Here is a 14152-nt window from a genome sequence, read left to right as displayed (position 1 = left end):
CTACATGTTTCACATTCTTAAAATCACATCAGAGTACTCCTTTTTTGCTTCTTCCATTAGTTCTCAGCCCTCAGTCTCAGATGTGTGACAGTGACCTTTAAAATGGTGGCAAGCCAAGGAATCAATATAAGGGACATAAATCCTAGCAAGCAGCTTTTAATAATGCTTTCACTTGCATCAAGATTTCTAGAGCAGTCTCATGAGTCAGCTTTTTTTAATCTCAAAACTGTGGCATAGAAGTGGGGAGTTTGTGTGAGATCAGGGTCTAAACTGAGAGAGATGCCTCCTAGTTAAGGACAGTTCTCTTCTGTATGCTATGTAAAGTAGCAGCCTTCCATCATGTTAAATCCAAGCTCAGTTTATTCTTTCTGTTTGTCCTGGTATGTCCTGGTTTATACTTGAGTGGTAAAAAAATTTCATTACTGATTGTTTGAGGGTTTCTTCTGAAATCTTGTTTGTTTGATTTCTGATACCTTGCTGTAGTAATTTCACCAACAGAGTGGACAAAATGCTGCACTATATTACAGGGACACCTTGTAATGATTGTGTTATAGACTCAGGATAAACATCAACATGCTACTCAGTCCATACTATTAGTTTTTTCCCCTCCATGAGTCTATGTGGTGCACTGTGATATAGTTAGGGCCCACCCAAATTCATGGTCCATTTTGGTCAATTTCACAGTCATGGGATTTTAAAAATCATAAACTTCATGATTTCAGCTATTTAAATTTCACAGTGTTGTAATTGTTGGGATCCTGACCCCAAAAAGGAGTTGTGTGTGTGTGTGAGGGGGGGTCACAAGGTTATGGGGGTGTGTGGCAGTACTGCCACCCTTACTTCTGCATGGTGGTGGTGCTGCCTTCAGAGCTGGGTAGCTGGAGAGCGGTGGCTGCTGGCCAGGAACCTAGCTCTGGTGGTATTGCCACCCTTACTTCTGTGCTGCTGCTGAGGGGGCACTGCCTTCAGACCTGGGCACCTGGCCAACAGCCACCACTCTCCAGCTGCCCAGCTCTGAAGGCCGCATTGAAGTAAGGTTAGCAATAGTGCAACCCCCTTAAAATAACCTTGAGACCCACCTGCAACTCCCTTTTGGGTCAGGACCCCCAATTTGAGAAACTCTGGTATCCCCTTTGAAATCTGTATAGTATAGGGTAAAAGCACACAAAAGACTTGATTTCACAGGGGGAGACCAGATTTCACAGTCTGTGACGTGTTTTTCATGGCTGTAAATTTGGTAGGGCCCTAGATACAGTCAATGTGTACTTGGTTTCAGTTGCAAAAGTTGTAAAATAGGGTGTGTTGGTAAAAGAATACAAGTGTGAATTCAAACTAGCAGCTGAGCTTTGCTTTGAATTTGGGGGGCTGCTTGATACAGGGGGTGGAGATTCAAATGAAGAACAACTAAATTAAAGGACCAAGAGAGCCCTTAAAAACAACAAGGAGTCTGGTGGCACCTTAAAGACTAACAGATGTATTTGGGCATAAGCTTTCATGGGTAAAAATGCACTTTTTCAGATGAAGAACCCTTGTGAACTCACCTGTGCCTCTCACAGACCTAATCCCTAGTTAGGAATCTCATATTCTGCAGTCAAATTCATGTTCCCTCCTCAACTCATGAGCATGTATATAATAAGTATGGGATGGGTTCCCAAGGACAGATTCAAGGTGGGGCCTCCTTAGTTACTTCAGCGTCTGCCCCTTTTGTTCCCCTCACCTAACCCAGACCACACTCCTTACAACTCCTACCTCAGATCTTGGCAGCTTTTCCCTTCTCTTTACACCCCTTCAGTCTTGGGTAGCTCAGGCCCTCCCCTCAGTTGCCCCACAGCTCTCTGGTAACTGCCTTTCCCCTCAGCACCATTGTCTAGCAGCCTCTGCCCACACATGCTGATGGTTGGTAAAGACTGCTTCCATCATCATCAGCTGCTCCCTGGTAGGTAACTGCATTCCTCCATATATTGCTCCACCAAAGGAAGTGGAGGACAGACAGGTGAGTAGCTTTAATAAAGCTGCCAGGTACTTTATGTTCTCCCAGGCAGCAAGAGCTTATTGCAGACAAGCCACAGACCTGGCACCTTTTCCTCACCACAGCTTGTTCTTTCTCCTCTCCTCCAAATCCCACTCTGCTTCTCTCCTGTGGGCTAATCACAAACAGGGGAAGAGTCATGCCTGGAGCCTGACTTTCCCCATGTATGGTGGCAATTCCTGTTAGGGTCCTCTGGACTCATGGGTCCCCAAGAACCATTGGAGCTGCTGAGGTGAAATTTGACCCCCATCTATCAGTGGAAAAAAAATATTCCCTAAGCAACTGCTTGCCAGCCAGAGCACTCAAAGCTTTCTTACATGGCTGTTGGTATCACCCATTCCACTTCTGGAAGTTAAATTACATCTAGAATGGGCAGTCTAGCACTGTAAATGCTGATTTCATACCATTTCCATAAAGATCAGTGGAAAGAAGTGGGGACACAATTAAAATTGTTTTGTTTCCCATTAATATTCTCCAAACCTTATAAATTTGCTCTTGAGACCCAGACACAATAAATATAAGATGCTGTAAAGCTGGCCCAGTTAGGGGGCAGACAGCCAAAGTTAGCTTTTTCAATTCCATATATTGCTAATAGGACATACAGACACCTACTATGAGAACATTTTCATATTGTATTAATGAAACTTTGCTGACACAATGAGTCCTTGCTGTCAATTTAAAAGTCCCTAAGTGGGAAGAATAGCACTGTTTTTTTCAGCGTAAATATCAAGAGTCCTAGCCTCTATGCTGAGACCACCAGAAAGGATGCTGGGGGTGTGTGTGTGTAGGTGGGTTTTTTTATGATAATGGAGAGCTCTCTATTATGGACTCAGAGCTGCAATCTATTTCAGATAAGCCAAGCAGACATCAGAGGTTATGAGTTTCAGGCTTGTTATGGCAAAGATGACGACAAATCTATATAGATGAGATGTTTATATGGCCCCCATTATTATAGTATCCTAGCATTACACCCTTTAATGTGTTTATCCTCCCCATGCTCCTGGGAGGTTGGGGAGTACTATTATCTTCACTTTGCAAATTGGACAAGGTATTTAGTCTCTGTGCCTCAGTTCCCCAGGTCAGAAAGGAGGTCTGTGGCAGAGCAGGGAATTGAATGTAGGTCTTCTGAGTTCCACATTGCTTCCTAGCCCTTGGATCATCTTTCCTCTTGTGGACCTGCAGAAGGAAATTGTATATAAGTTCTTAAGATGAAACTCTCCAGTGGAAGTGTTAAACAGAGAGCCTTGCCTAAGGGGCCCCATACAGACTGGCTATATAAATGGTCCCTGGATTGTCATTAACAAGCTTGTTTGGGTTTTGAATGGATACTGGCTGGCTCCAATGCAGGCTAATTATAGCTGAACCTGCCTGAAGAGATCATTTGTGTTTCAAACAAGCTGGACAAAAGGGAGGTTTATGTCTAGGCCCACCTGAACTAGCCCATGCTCAGTACTAAGAGCCATGTGGCTTTGGGCCTAGGGGTTTCCTAGGTGAGAGTGCAGGGGGTGCACTGGTACACACTGTGTTGTCAGTGCAGCACACCCACCAAGGGCTGGGAATTGCTTTTATGGTGTAGGGCTAAACAAAATATCTTAGGTGGGGTTTCAGCATGTGGAATTTCTGCTGTTTTCCCCATCTCTGTTCAAGATAGACCAGACTGGTAGACATTTTATAAATAAGTACAATCTAAGAGAAAATCAGTGTGGCTTAATTCTCTTCTAGTATCAAGGCCACTGGATACTTGTATCAAGGCACTGGAAACTGCTGCTGCTTGAGCGAAGAAGCAACAATACCAACCTAGGGCAGAGTTGAACTAGTGACCCCGAGGTGAAAGGTTTTGGATTTCATTGGAAATCCTGAAGCCACAGGAGAATTTATACCCTGGAGAGAACTCCAGTTAGCAATGCTGTGAGTGGCACCTTTAGGGTCAAATTCTACAACCCTTACTCATGTTGATAGCACTTGACTCCACAAATAGCCACACTGATTTCATTAAGGCATTTAATGAGCATTACATTTGTTACTTCCCTTCCACTTCTTTTATCTATTGTTGTTGAATTTATGACCTGATTCTCCTCTCACTTATACCAGTGTGAACCAGGGTTCAAGTTAATGGTGTTACAAGCACTGGTTCTTCTTAGAGTCCTGTCCCTGTGGGTGCTCCACTCCAGGTGACGGTGGAGACGGGCAGTAAACCCTCTCCCTCACACACCCCTGCTAGGTCGGAACCAACTGGGAGTGCGGCTTCACCGTCTCAGGTGAAGAGGCAGGAAGCCCCAATATCTCTGTGCAGAGTCCTTCAAAAGGGTAAAGGGTCTCCTGCAAGATCTTTACCCTCAGTGCTGACAGTGCCAAGAGCAGGCACCTCCAACTGCCCCAGCACTTCAGCCACGGCTCATGCGGGTAAAAGCAGGGACCCGACTTCCCACAGTGGGAAGCTCTCCTCGGCACTGGTCCCGCTGGCACCGATGATGGACCCAGTGCTGGCAGCATGTTCCACCCCGGTGCCAACAAGAACGTCAGCACCGAGCCTGCCCGTCACCCCCGCAGCAGACGCAGAACCCCTGTAGGCAGGGCCGGGTCCAGGCACCAGCGGAGGGGCAGCATTCTGTCCATTCTCGGAGCGGCACAGTCCGAGCAGCTTTTTTTTTTTTTTTTTTTTTTTTTTGCTTGGGGCGGCAAAAATGTTAGAGCCGGCCCTGCCTGTAGGGCTCCTACAAACAGCCCGTGGCTCCTGCTAAAGCTAAACAAAAGTCAATGCGGGCTGCCACTCATGCTCCGCAGCACCGCAGCCCAGGGAGCAGCAACAATTTCTGCATCAGGATGATATCTCCGTGGCCCCTGAGCCCAACTCTCTGCTCCTTGACACGGCGTGCTCACTGTTTTAAAAACCGCTCTTGTCATCCGACCTGGCTACCTTCACTGACAACGAGAACGACATGCAGTAGCAGGCAGAATTCTCCCCGCCTGATTCTCCTCCTCCACCGGAGCCATATCTGTCTCAGGGCACAGCACCTCACAAGAGCCAGCCTCAGCTTCCCTATAGTTTACATCTAACCTCTCTCAGAATAAACTTGCCAAATGTAAATCTCACCCCCTGGGAAAGAAAATTTTAAAGCATCTAGCAGAACGTGTATACTCTCCTTTCTATAAACCGGTCTGTAAATGGCATTGCTTTGCTGTATGAGTTGCTCTTACATTATGTGTGCTTACAAGAGTTTTCATTTTCTGAGAATACTTTTTGCTTATCATATGAGGAAAGAGCTTTTCAAGTGAGCCTTTTGGGGGAAAAGAAGGTGACATTGGGAATATAATTAAGCTCCTGTAGCCAGGGCCGGCTCCAGCTTTTTTGCCGCCCCAAGCGGCGAAGAGGGAAAAAAAAAAAAGATTGAGCTGCCGCCGAACTGCCGCCGAAGCGGCAGAGACGGAGTGAAGGACCCGCTGCTGAAATCCCTCCAAAGACCTGGACATGCCGCCCCTTTCTATTGGCCGCCCCAGACACCTGCTTCCTTTGCTGGTGCCTGGAGCCAGCCCTGCCTGTAGCTGGAGTTGCACCCCTCCCTAGGAATTTACCTTCAGTTTCTTAATGGTGGATTTACAAGGGCAAAAGAGCTAAGAAGTGGAAAACTTCCAAGGACATTTTTTTAAATGGGCATAAGCTTGTGTTTACATTTCCTATCCTATTGCTCAATACCACTGCTGTGATTCTTGATGTCTTGACATTGGCTTTGAATTGTGCTTGCTATCCAAGTTCCCCCTAAACTATGCACATGAATGGCCATATCTACCTACTAAAGATGCAGCTCTCTAACCAGTGCCTGCTACACCATGGAGATGAGAGGCTACTGGCTGGTGGGAAGGGCCTTTGGTGCTCTCTCTACTCCTGCAGCAGCCATTGCTGCTCCTGGAGGCCAGGGAGAAAGGTTCACCTCCACGCCACACATGCATGAGGCAAAAGAGAGGAAGACTGTGTATGGGATCGGAACAAAAGGCAAAGGGAAGGAAAGTGAGTGGTGGCGACAAGGTGAGAATAAATGTGGAGTGCAGAATGAATGAGGACAAAGAATGAGTCTGTGAACAGGGAATGAATGAGTCAGAGGGGAAGTGGAATGAGGCAGAAGATGTAATAGGAGGATGGAATGAGAGGGGGAGAGTCTCTGCACTCATAGGTTTTAAACTTCAGCTGAGTCATTGCACACAGAAAAAAATTAGAAGCAACATTGCCTGCCATATAAATCTGGGGGAACTTAATATTCTGTTGTATATTTTATGTTCTATGGCAATTATTACCCTGAAAACAGGGGCTGACTCTTTTTATACAGTGCTTTCAGCCATTTCTTTTTTTAAATAAGTCCAAAACAATCAAAGGGTAATGTGATTTTATGCAAACCACTTGCTTGTCGCCTTCCGTTAGACAAAATGCTTTTGATGGAATTGGGGAAAACTTTTCAACCTAATGCAAGTCAGTGTTTTCATAAATATTGGAACAGGGATAGAATCTAAAAACAAACTTAACACTAAATCTGGACTAACTCTTGGTGTCTGGATTGTTCAGTGGCAGCTTTTGGCAAATGTTCAATAATTGGGTTTTGAAATATGAAGTGTGTTGGTTAGTTTTAATTAGACATGTAAAGCAGACACTATTTTGGTTTACTGGATGGATAAGCATGGCTCTTTGAATCAGGTTTCTGGCATTAATAGTCATGCTTACATGGTCAACATTCACTTTCCATTAGAGCTGGTTGGAGAATGGTGAAAATTTGTCATTCCACTCCCCAACCTCCCCCCCCCCCCAAGAAAAATTATTGTTGAGAAAAAGCATTTAAAAAGTCAGACAGTTTTTCTATGAATATTTACTCTCATTTGAAATGTGCTGTTCCCTCCAACGTTTCTGCCCAACAAAATTGTTCACCAGAACATTCACAGAGAGATAACAGAAAAGGGGTAGGAACCCATTCAAAGCAAAATTTGTAGAGTGAATGTTTATGGACAATTTTGGGGGAGTGTTGCCCACATCTACCTATTAATAGACTTACTTTCAGCAGTTTGTTTGTTTTTTGCCAAAGGGGAAAAAATGCAAGCACCATGGATTTTCAGTGCCATAAGACTGATCACTATTGTCTACCATTGTCATGCAGGAACATGGTTAAATAAAGTCATTTATTATTGGACTATGATATTGAAGTACCCCGGTACATGGCTCAAGGAAATACAATGATTTCAATACTCAAAACTGAGGAAATTTGAAAGCTAAGGTTCCCATAGTAACATTGATTTGGGGAAAAACTGAATTTTGTATAATACACATGGAAATGTGGCTGTCATTTAGTGCAGGAAGCTCAACTCTCACATTTCTTAACTGAGTTGTGAAACTTGGGTGTCTGCATTCTTATTAAAAGGCTGCATCATCACTTCTTTTACTTAGCTTTTACTAATCGTTTAAAATGATTATTCAAATTGCTGAAATACTAGAAAGTATGTTACTATTCTGGACTGCCCGAAAAAGTGCTTCAAAAACTCTCCAATTTTTAATGTGCTCATGTCAGAGTTGAATTGTTCTAGCACAGAGCTGCCAGTCACTAGTATGTTTTCTGGAGATTGCCATTTTTTCTCTAGAATCTCAGCTTTTAGTTTAAAGGAAGTCTGTAGTCTTCATGGTTGCAGAGAAAACTCTCAAAATGAAAACCAATCCAGGGATGTTTGCCTGAGTCTGCAGACAGCCTGAAACAATTGCTCTGAATGCTGTGGACTGCCCCTATGTATAGTACATCTCCATGGACTGTCAATACTGTGGTGACAATGTAAACATCAGCAGTGTTTACTATTTCAAGGCTGATCAAAGCACACAAAAAGAGAAGGGATAATTTTATTTTGAAGTCCTGAACATTCAGCTGTGAGTGGTTAGGACTGGGTTGATTGTCGGTGAAGTACCATCACATTTTTTTTTACAGTCTGATCACTCAAAGTAACAGATCTATTTGGGCAATACTTCCACGCGGCTTGCTTCTGTATTATCAGAGCAAGCTCTTTCTCATCTTCACCATTTCTCTGGGTGTTCTATATAAAAAAGAAGCAAATCTACACTGCCTTCCCCCCTGCCCAGGAGATGAGATGATTCCCTAAGATTATAAACATTTTGGGGTTCTTTTCTCATAACTCTTGGAAGTACTATGCATGTCACCTATGATTTTAATCCATATTTGTATTCATAATTCACCTGTCAGTTACCAAGTGCACTGCTTTGTGTCATCAGAACAAAGTAAATGTTATTGTTATAGTCTGTAACCCCTTTCAAGAATAAAATAACTTGAGTAAGCATAAATAAGGGGTAATGGCCTCTTGGGATGTACTGAGTTATATTCTGAATGGAATGCCCTAATGTAATTCCTGTGCATTGTACTTAGTGGTTACACAAGTCAGTCTCAATGCATGTGTTTATGGATATTTTATACTGCGCAACTTAGGGACATAATAGTAAGAAGTATGTTGAAATAGAATTAAGCAGCTTAGGGGAAATCATTGCTCTTTAGATCATTTATGGGATGTCACTGACTTTTCACTCAGAAGTTTCTTTGGTAAAGTGCTTTTTTTGTTGCTTTTCTATTTCACTGATGTTTAAGGAAAACAGTATTTTGAATTCATATCTTCAGTTACGGTGTCCACATTTAATGGAATTCCCATGGGACCATGAGAGAATGATAAGGTCTAATGCACTAGTGATTGCAGGGTTGTATGGGGGAAAATTAGGTTAAGAAAAGGTGGGGAAAGAAGGTAAGTCTAGAATGAAAAGGTGCAGGCAACTTTACTAGTGAGTCTCAAAAGGGAAAATAATTGACCCAATCAATTATAGTTTTAAAGATTAACATTAATCATCACCTTAGTATCTGAGCATCTTGCAAACATTACAGAATTTATCCCCAAAATAGTTCTGTAAAGAAAATATTTTCCCCATTGTACAGATGGGGAGCCAAGGCACAGAGATGAAGGAAGTTAGGTGCCATTTGAAGAAGGCACCTAGGCACCCTGCTGGCATTTTCAAAGGTTCCTATCTGCATCTTTAAGGTGTCTGAATACCTTAAAAAAAACAACAGGTCCTAAATGACCAATATCCCACAGGAAGTCTGTGGCGGGCAGGAAATTGAACTTGGCTATCTTGAGTCCTAGTCCAGTTCCTTAACCACTAATTTGTAATTGTTATAAAAATATTTACTATCATAGATACCATGGGCCAGATCCTAAACTGGTGTACATTGACATGCTCTACTGGAGAGACAAGGTGGGTGAGGTAATATCTTCTATTGGGCCAACTTCTGTTGATTAAAGACAAGCTTTTGAGCTTACACAAAGCTCTTCTTCAGGTCAGCTCTATGTGCTCTATTGGAGTGGTCTAGGTATACTTGGTCCTGCCTCTGCACAGAGGATGGGGAGCGAGAGGAGGAAGATGGACTAGATCAGTGGTTCTCAACCTTTCCAGACTACTGTATCCCTTTTAGGAGTCTTCTTTGAAGACTGAAAATTGTGAACAAACAGCATCACTTGCCCCATAACCTCAGCTGTACAGAACGCAACGCCATCCACAGCCTCAGAAACAACTCTGACATTATAATCAAAGGGGCTGACAAAGTAGGTGCTGTAGTCATCATGAACAGGTCGGCTGCCAGGCAACTCTCCCACACCACATTCTACTGGCCACTATTCTCTGATCCCACTGAGGAGTACCAAAAGAAACTACACCATCTGCTCAAGAAACTCCCTGCTACAGCACGGGAACAAATCTACACAGAGACACCCCTAGAGCCCCAGCCAGGGGTATTCTATCTGCTACCCAAGATCCATAAACCTGGAAGTCCTGGACACCCCATCATCTCAGGAATTGGCACTCTTACAGCAGGATTATCTGGCTATTTGGACTCTCTCCTCAGACCTTGCGCTACCAGCACTCCTAGCTTTCTTCGAGACACCACCGACTTCCTGAGGAAACTACAATGCATTGGTGATCTTCCTGAAAACACCATCCTGGCCACCATGGATGTAGAAGCTCTTTACATCAATATTCCACACAAGGATGGACTACAACTGTCAGGAACAGTATCCCTGATGAGGCCACAGCACACCTGGTGGCTGAGCTTTGTGACTTTGTCCTCACCCACAACCATTTCAGATTTGGGGACAACTTGTTCCTTAAAGTCAGCGGCACTGCTATGGGTACCCGCATGGCCCCACAGTATGCCAACATTTTTATGGCTGACTTAGAACAACTCTTCCTCAGCTCTCGTCCTCTAGCGCCCCTCCTGTACTTACACTACATTGATGACATCTTCATCATATGGACCCACAGGAAGGAGGTCCTTGAAGAATTCCAACTGGATTTCAACAATTTCCACCCCACCATCAACCCCAGCCTGGACCAGTCCACACAAGAGATCCACTTCCTGGACAATACAGTGCAAATAAGTGATGATCACATAAACACCACCTTATACCGGAGACCTACTGACCACTACACTTACCTATATGCCTCTAGCTTCCATCCAGGACACATCACGCGATCCATTGTCTACAGCCAAGGCCTAAGATATAACCGCATTTGTCTCTATCTGAGGGATTAGAGCAAACACCTACAGGATCTCTATTAAGCATTCTTAAAACTACAATACCCACCTGGGGAAGTGAGGAAACAGATTGACAGAGCAAGACGTGTACCCAGAAGTCACCTACTACAGGACAGGCCCAACAAGGAAAATAACAGAACACCGCTGGCCATCACGTACGGCCCCCCAGCTAAAACCTCCCCAGTGCATCATCAACTATTTACAACCTATCCTGGAAAACGATCCCCCACTCTCACAGGCCTTGGGAGACAGACCAGTCCTTGCTTACAGACAGCCCCCCAACCTGAAGCAAATACTCACCAGCAACTACACACCACAGAAACACTAACCCAGGAACCAATCCCTGTAACAAACCCCATTGCCTTCTCTGTCCCCATATCTACTCTAGCGACACCATCATAGGACCCAACCACACCAGCCACATCATCAGAGGCTCATTCACCTTCACATATACTAATGTGATATATGCCATCATGTGCCAGCAATGCCCCTCTGCCATGTACATTGGCCAAACCGGACAGTCTCTACGTAAAAGGATAAATGGACACAAATCAGACATCAGGAATGGTAACATACAAAAGCCAGTAGGAGAACACTTCAATCCCCCTGGACATTCAATAACAGATTTAAAAGTAGCCATTCTTCAACAAAAAAACTTCAAAAACAGACTTTAAAGAGAAAATGCAGAGCTACAATTCATTGGAAACTTAACACCATCAATTTGGTCTTGAATAGAGACTTGGAGTGGCTGGCTCACTACAAAAGCTATTTTCCCTCTCTTGGTATTGACACCTCCTCATTGGAAGTGGACCACATCCAGCCTGACTGAATTGGCCTTCAACAATGGTTCTCCACCTGTAAGGTAACTCCCTTCTCTTCATGTGCCAATATATATTTATGCCTGTATCTGTAATTTTCACTCCATGCATCTGAAGAAGTGGGTTTTTTACCCACGAAAGCTTATGCCAAAATTAATCTGTTAGTCTTTAAGGTGCCACCGGACTCCTCATTGTTCTTTGTCTTTTGTACCCCAAGTTACACCTCCCTTAAAAACTACTTGCATATAAAAGCAGACATAAAAATACAAAAGTATCACAGCACACTATTACTAAAAATTGCTTACTTTCTCATTTTTACCATATAGCTATAAAATACATAGATTAGAATATAAATATTGTACTTACATTTCAGTGTATAGTATATAGAACTGTATAAACAAGTCATTGTCTGTATGCAATTTTAGTTTGTACTGACTTTGACAGTACTTTTTAATTTAGCCTGTTGTAAAACTAGGCAAATAGCTAGATGAGTTGATGTTCCCCCTGGAATACCTCTGCATACCCCCAGGGGAATGCGTACCCCTGGTTGAGAACAACTGGACTATATAACTTCCTATGATTCTATGAGGTCAGTGGAGCTATGTTGATTTACAGCATCTGAGGAACTGGCCCCAAAAGTTAGACAGAGACACACTCACTGATCTATGTTGGGAGTGGGTTGTATTTATTCTGGTTAGTACCAGCTCTCCTAATCTCTGACATCCTCAGTTGGTTCTATTCTGTGAGATTCAGCTCCCTCTGTAGCCTGGGATACAGAAGGCATTAGGGTCAACTTGCGCTTTCATGAATGCCTTATTTTCTTTTCTACTCCTCCAGAACTGAGCACCCCTTATAGAAAGCTTCTGGGTATGTTGCCCTTGAATGGCAGGTGTTGCTGATGAGAGATGCACATTTTACCTTCCTTTTTGTGAGAGACTGGGATTGGGTGGTTATGCCTAGTGGTTGGAGAAGGAGTAGGTAGTCAGAAATCAAAGCCGAGGGACAGAGCTAAAGTCAGAGGCCAGAGCCAAGGGACAGAGCTGGAGCCAGAGCCCAGTTTCCTGGAGTGAGGCAAGGCAGAGGCTATTACAGCCATGGGTGAAAGCTTTGCGCAGCCACTGAACTACAACTGCTGCTGGGCTTGAGACTGCCTGCTGACTCTTCCAACCAGTCAGGTGGTGTAGCCACTCAGGCAACCAATCACAGGCCAGCTGCCCTTATTTGGTTGCCTAGAGACCGGCTCTGCTGCAGGCTCCAATTCCTGATGCCCTTGCTAAGAGCATTACCTTCATTGATCTCAGAGACCAAATGTGAAATCTGAGCTCATATTTCCTTAGATGATAAAACTCAGCACTATATTGGTCACGATTAAAAGTCCAGCGTTTACCAATTGTTACCAGCCCTGTGGTGTAAGGGCTAAGAAACTGCACTTATTTCTTTGTTCTAAATATAGGGACCTGAGGAATCTCAGTCATCGTAATATCATAAATGTTGGTAAATTGTTGGAAATTTCAGTGAAATAGGATTTCTAATGAGTTTTAGGCACTTCATGTTTCTGGATGGGTTGGAAATTTCAGTGTGAACAGCCTTTATCCCAAATGCGGTCACTTTCATTCTCAGCCAAGTGTAGAATTGCAGTAACATACACATTCTTGTTTGCCTGCTTTCTGCACGCAATTACCACGTTAGAACTGTAGATAGCATCGACTACTTAGCCATGTAGGGCTCAATTCACATTGAAATACACCAGCTGAGACCCTGCTGAAGTAATTCGAGCTACATTGGTTCATTCAGCTTGCCACTGTACTCTTGGGATCAGCCTATAATTGTCCCTTCCACCCAAAATTAATTAGCTTTATTTCTTTATATTTATACTACAAAAAGGAGCCAATCCCAAACTGGGTGGAGGCCCTTGACGAATTCTTAAAAATACCTGTCATATAATAAAATAAATAGAATCCAACAGTTGCCTACAGATAGCACTACTTTGGCAGTAACATAATTGAAAACAATGTAACAAACCCCGCTAACTAAATCTGCAGGAGACTCTCCTTTACTGAAATCTCCACTTCAACCCCTTGTGGATCAAGGTAAAAGATGGGCTATGTAGCATGTCCTGAAAGTTAACAAACTCTGGCTTCCACAGATTGGAGTTCCGATTCTGCAAAGATTTACGGTCCTGCTGAAGTCAATGGGATTACTCCACTGTGTAAAGTTAAGCATTTAGGCCCAGATCTTTAAAGGTATTTAGGCTCCTAACCTCACTAAAATTAACGTAGGAACCTAATTATCTTTGAGAATCTGGGGCTTAGGGGCAGATTTTTAAAGGTCTTTAGGCACCTAACGATGCAAATAGGTGCCCAGTTGGGTTTTTGAAACACCTAGATGCCAAACTCCGGTTGATTTCAGTGCAATTCAGGCACCTAGGGCCTAGATCCTCCGTTATTTAGGCACCCAACTCCCACAGAAGCCAGTATTTTAAAAGGGAATAAGGCATAGATCGCTGCCAGCATAGATTACGTCTATAATTTAGTTCATTTAGACTATAAAAAAAAATCTTTGCAACAATCCCTAATTACTCAGGAAATGTTGTCCAATTAACTTCCAACCCGACTCAAGTGCTTTCTAAGCACAGCCCTACATTGTGTGACTCATTCCTCCCCAGAGGAAGCTCAAGGAGGCAAGGAAACGCT

The sequence above is a fragment of the Emys orbicularis genome, chromosome 7 (assembly GCF_028017835.1).
Source record: "Emys orbicularis isolate rEmyOrb1 chromosome 7, rEmyOrb1.hap1, whole genome shotgun sequence".
Taxonomy (NCBI): domain Eukaryota; kingdom Metazoa; phylum Chordata; order Testudines; family Emydidae; genus Emys; species Emys orbicularis.
This window is presented reverse-complemented; position numbering follows the sequence as displayed.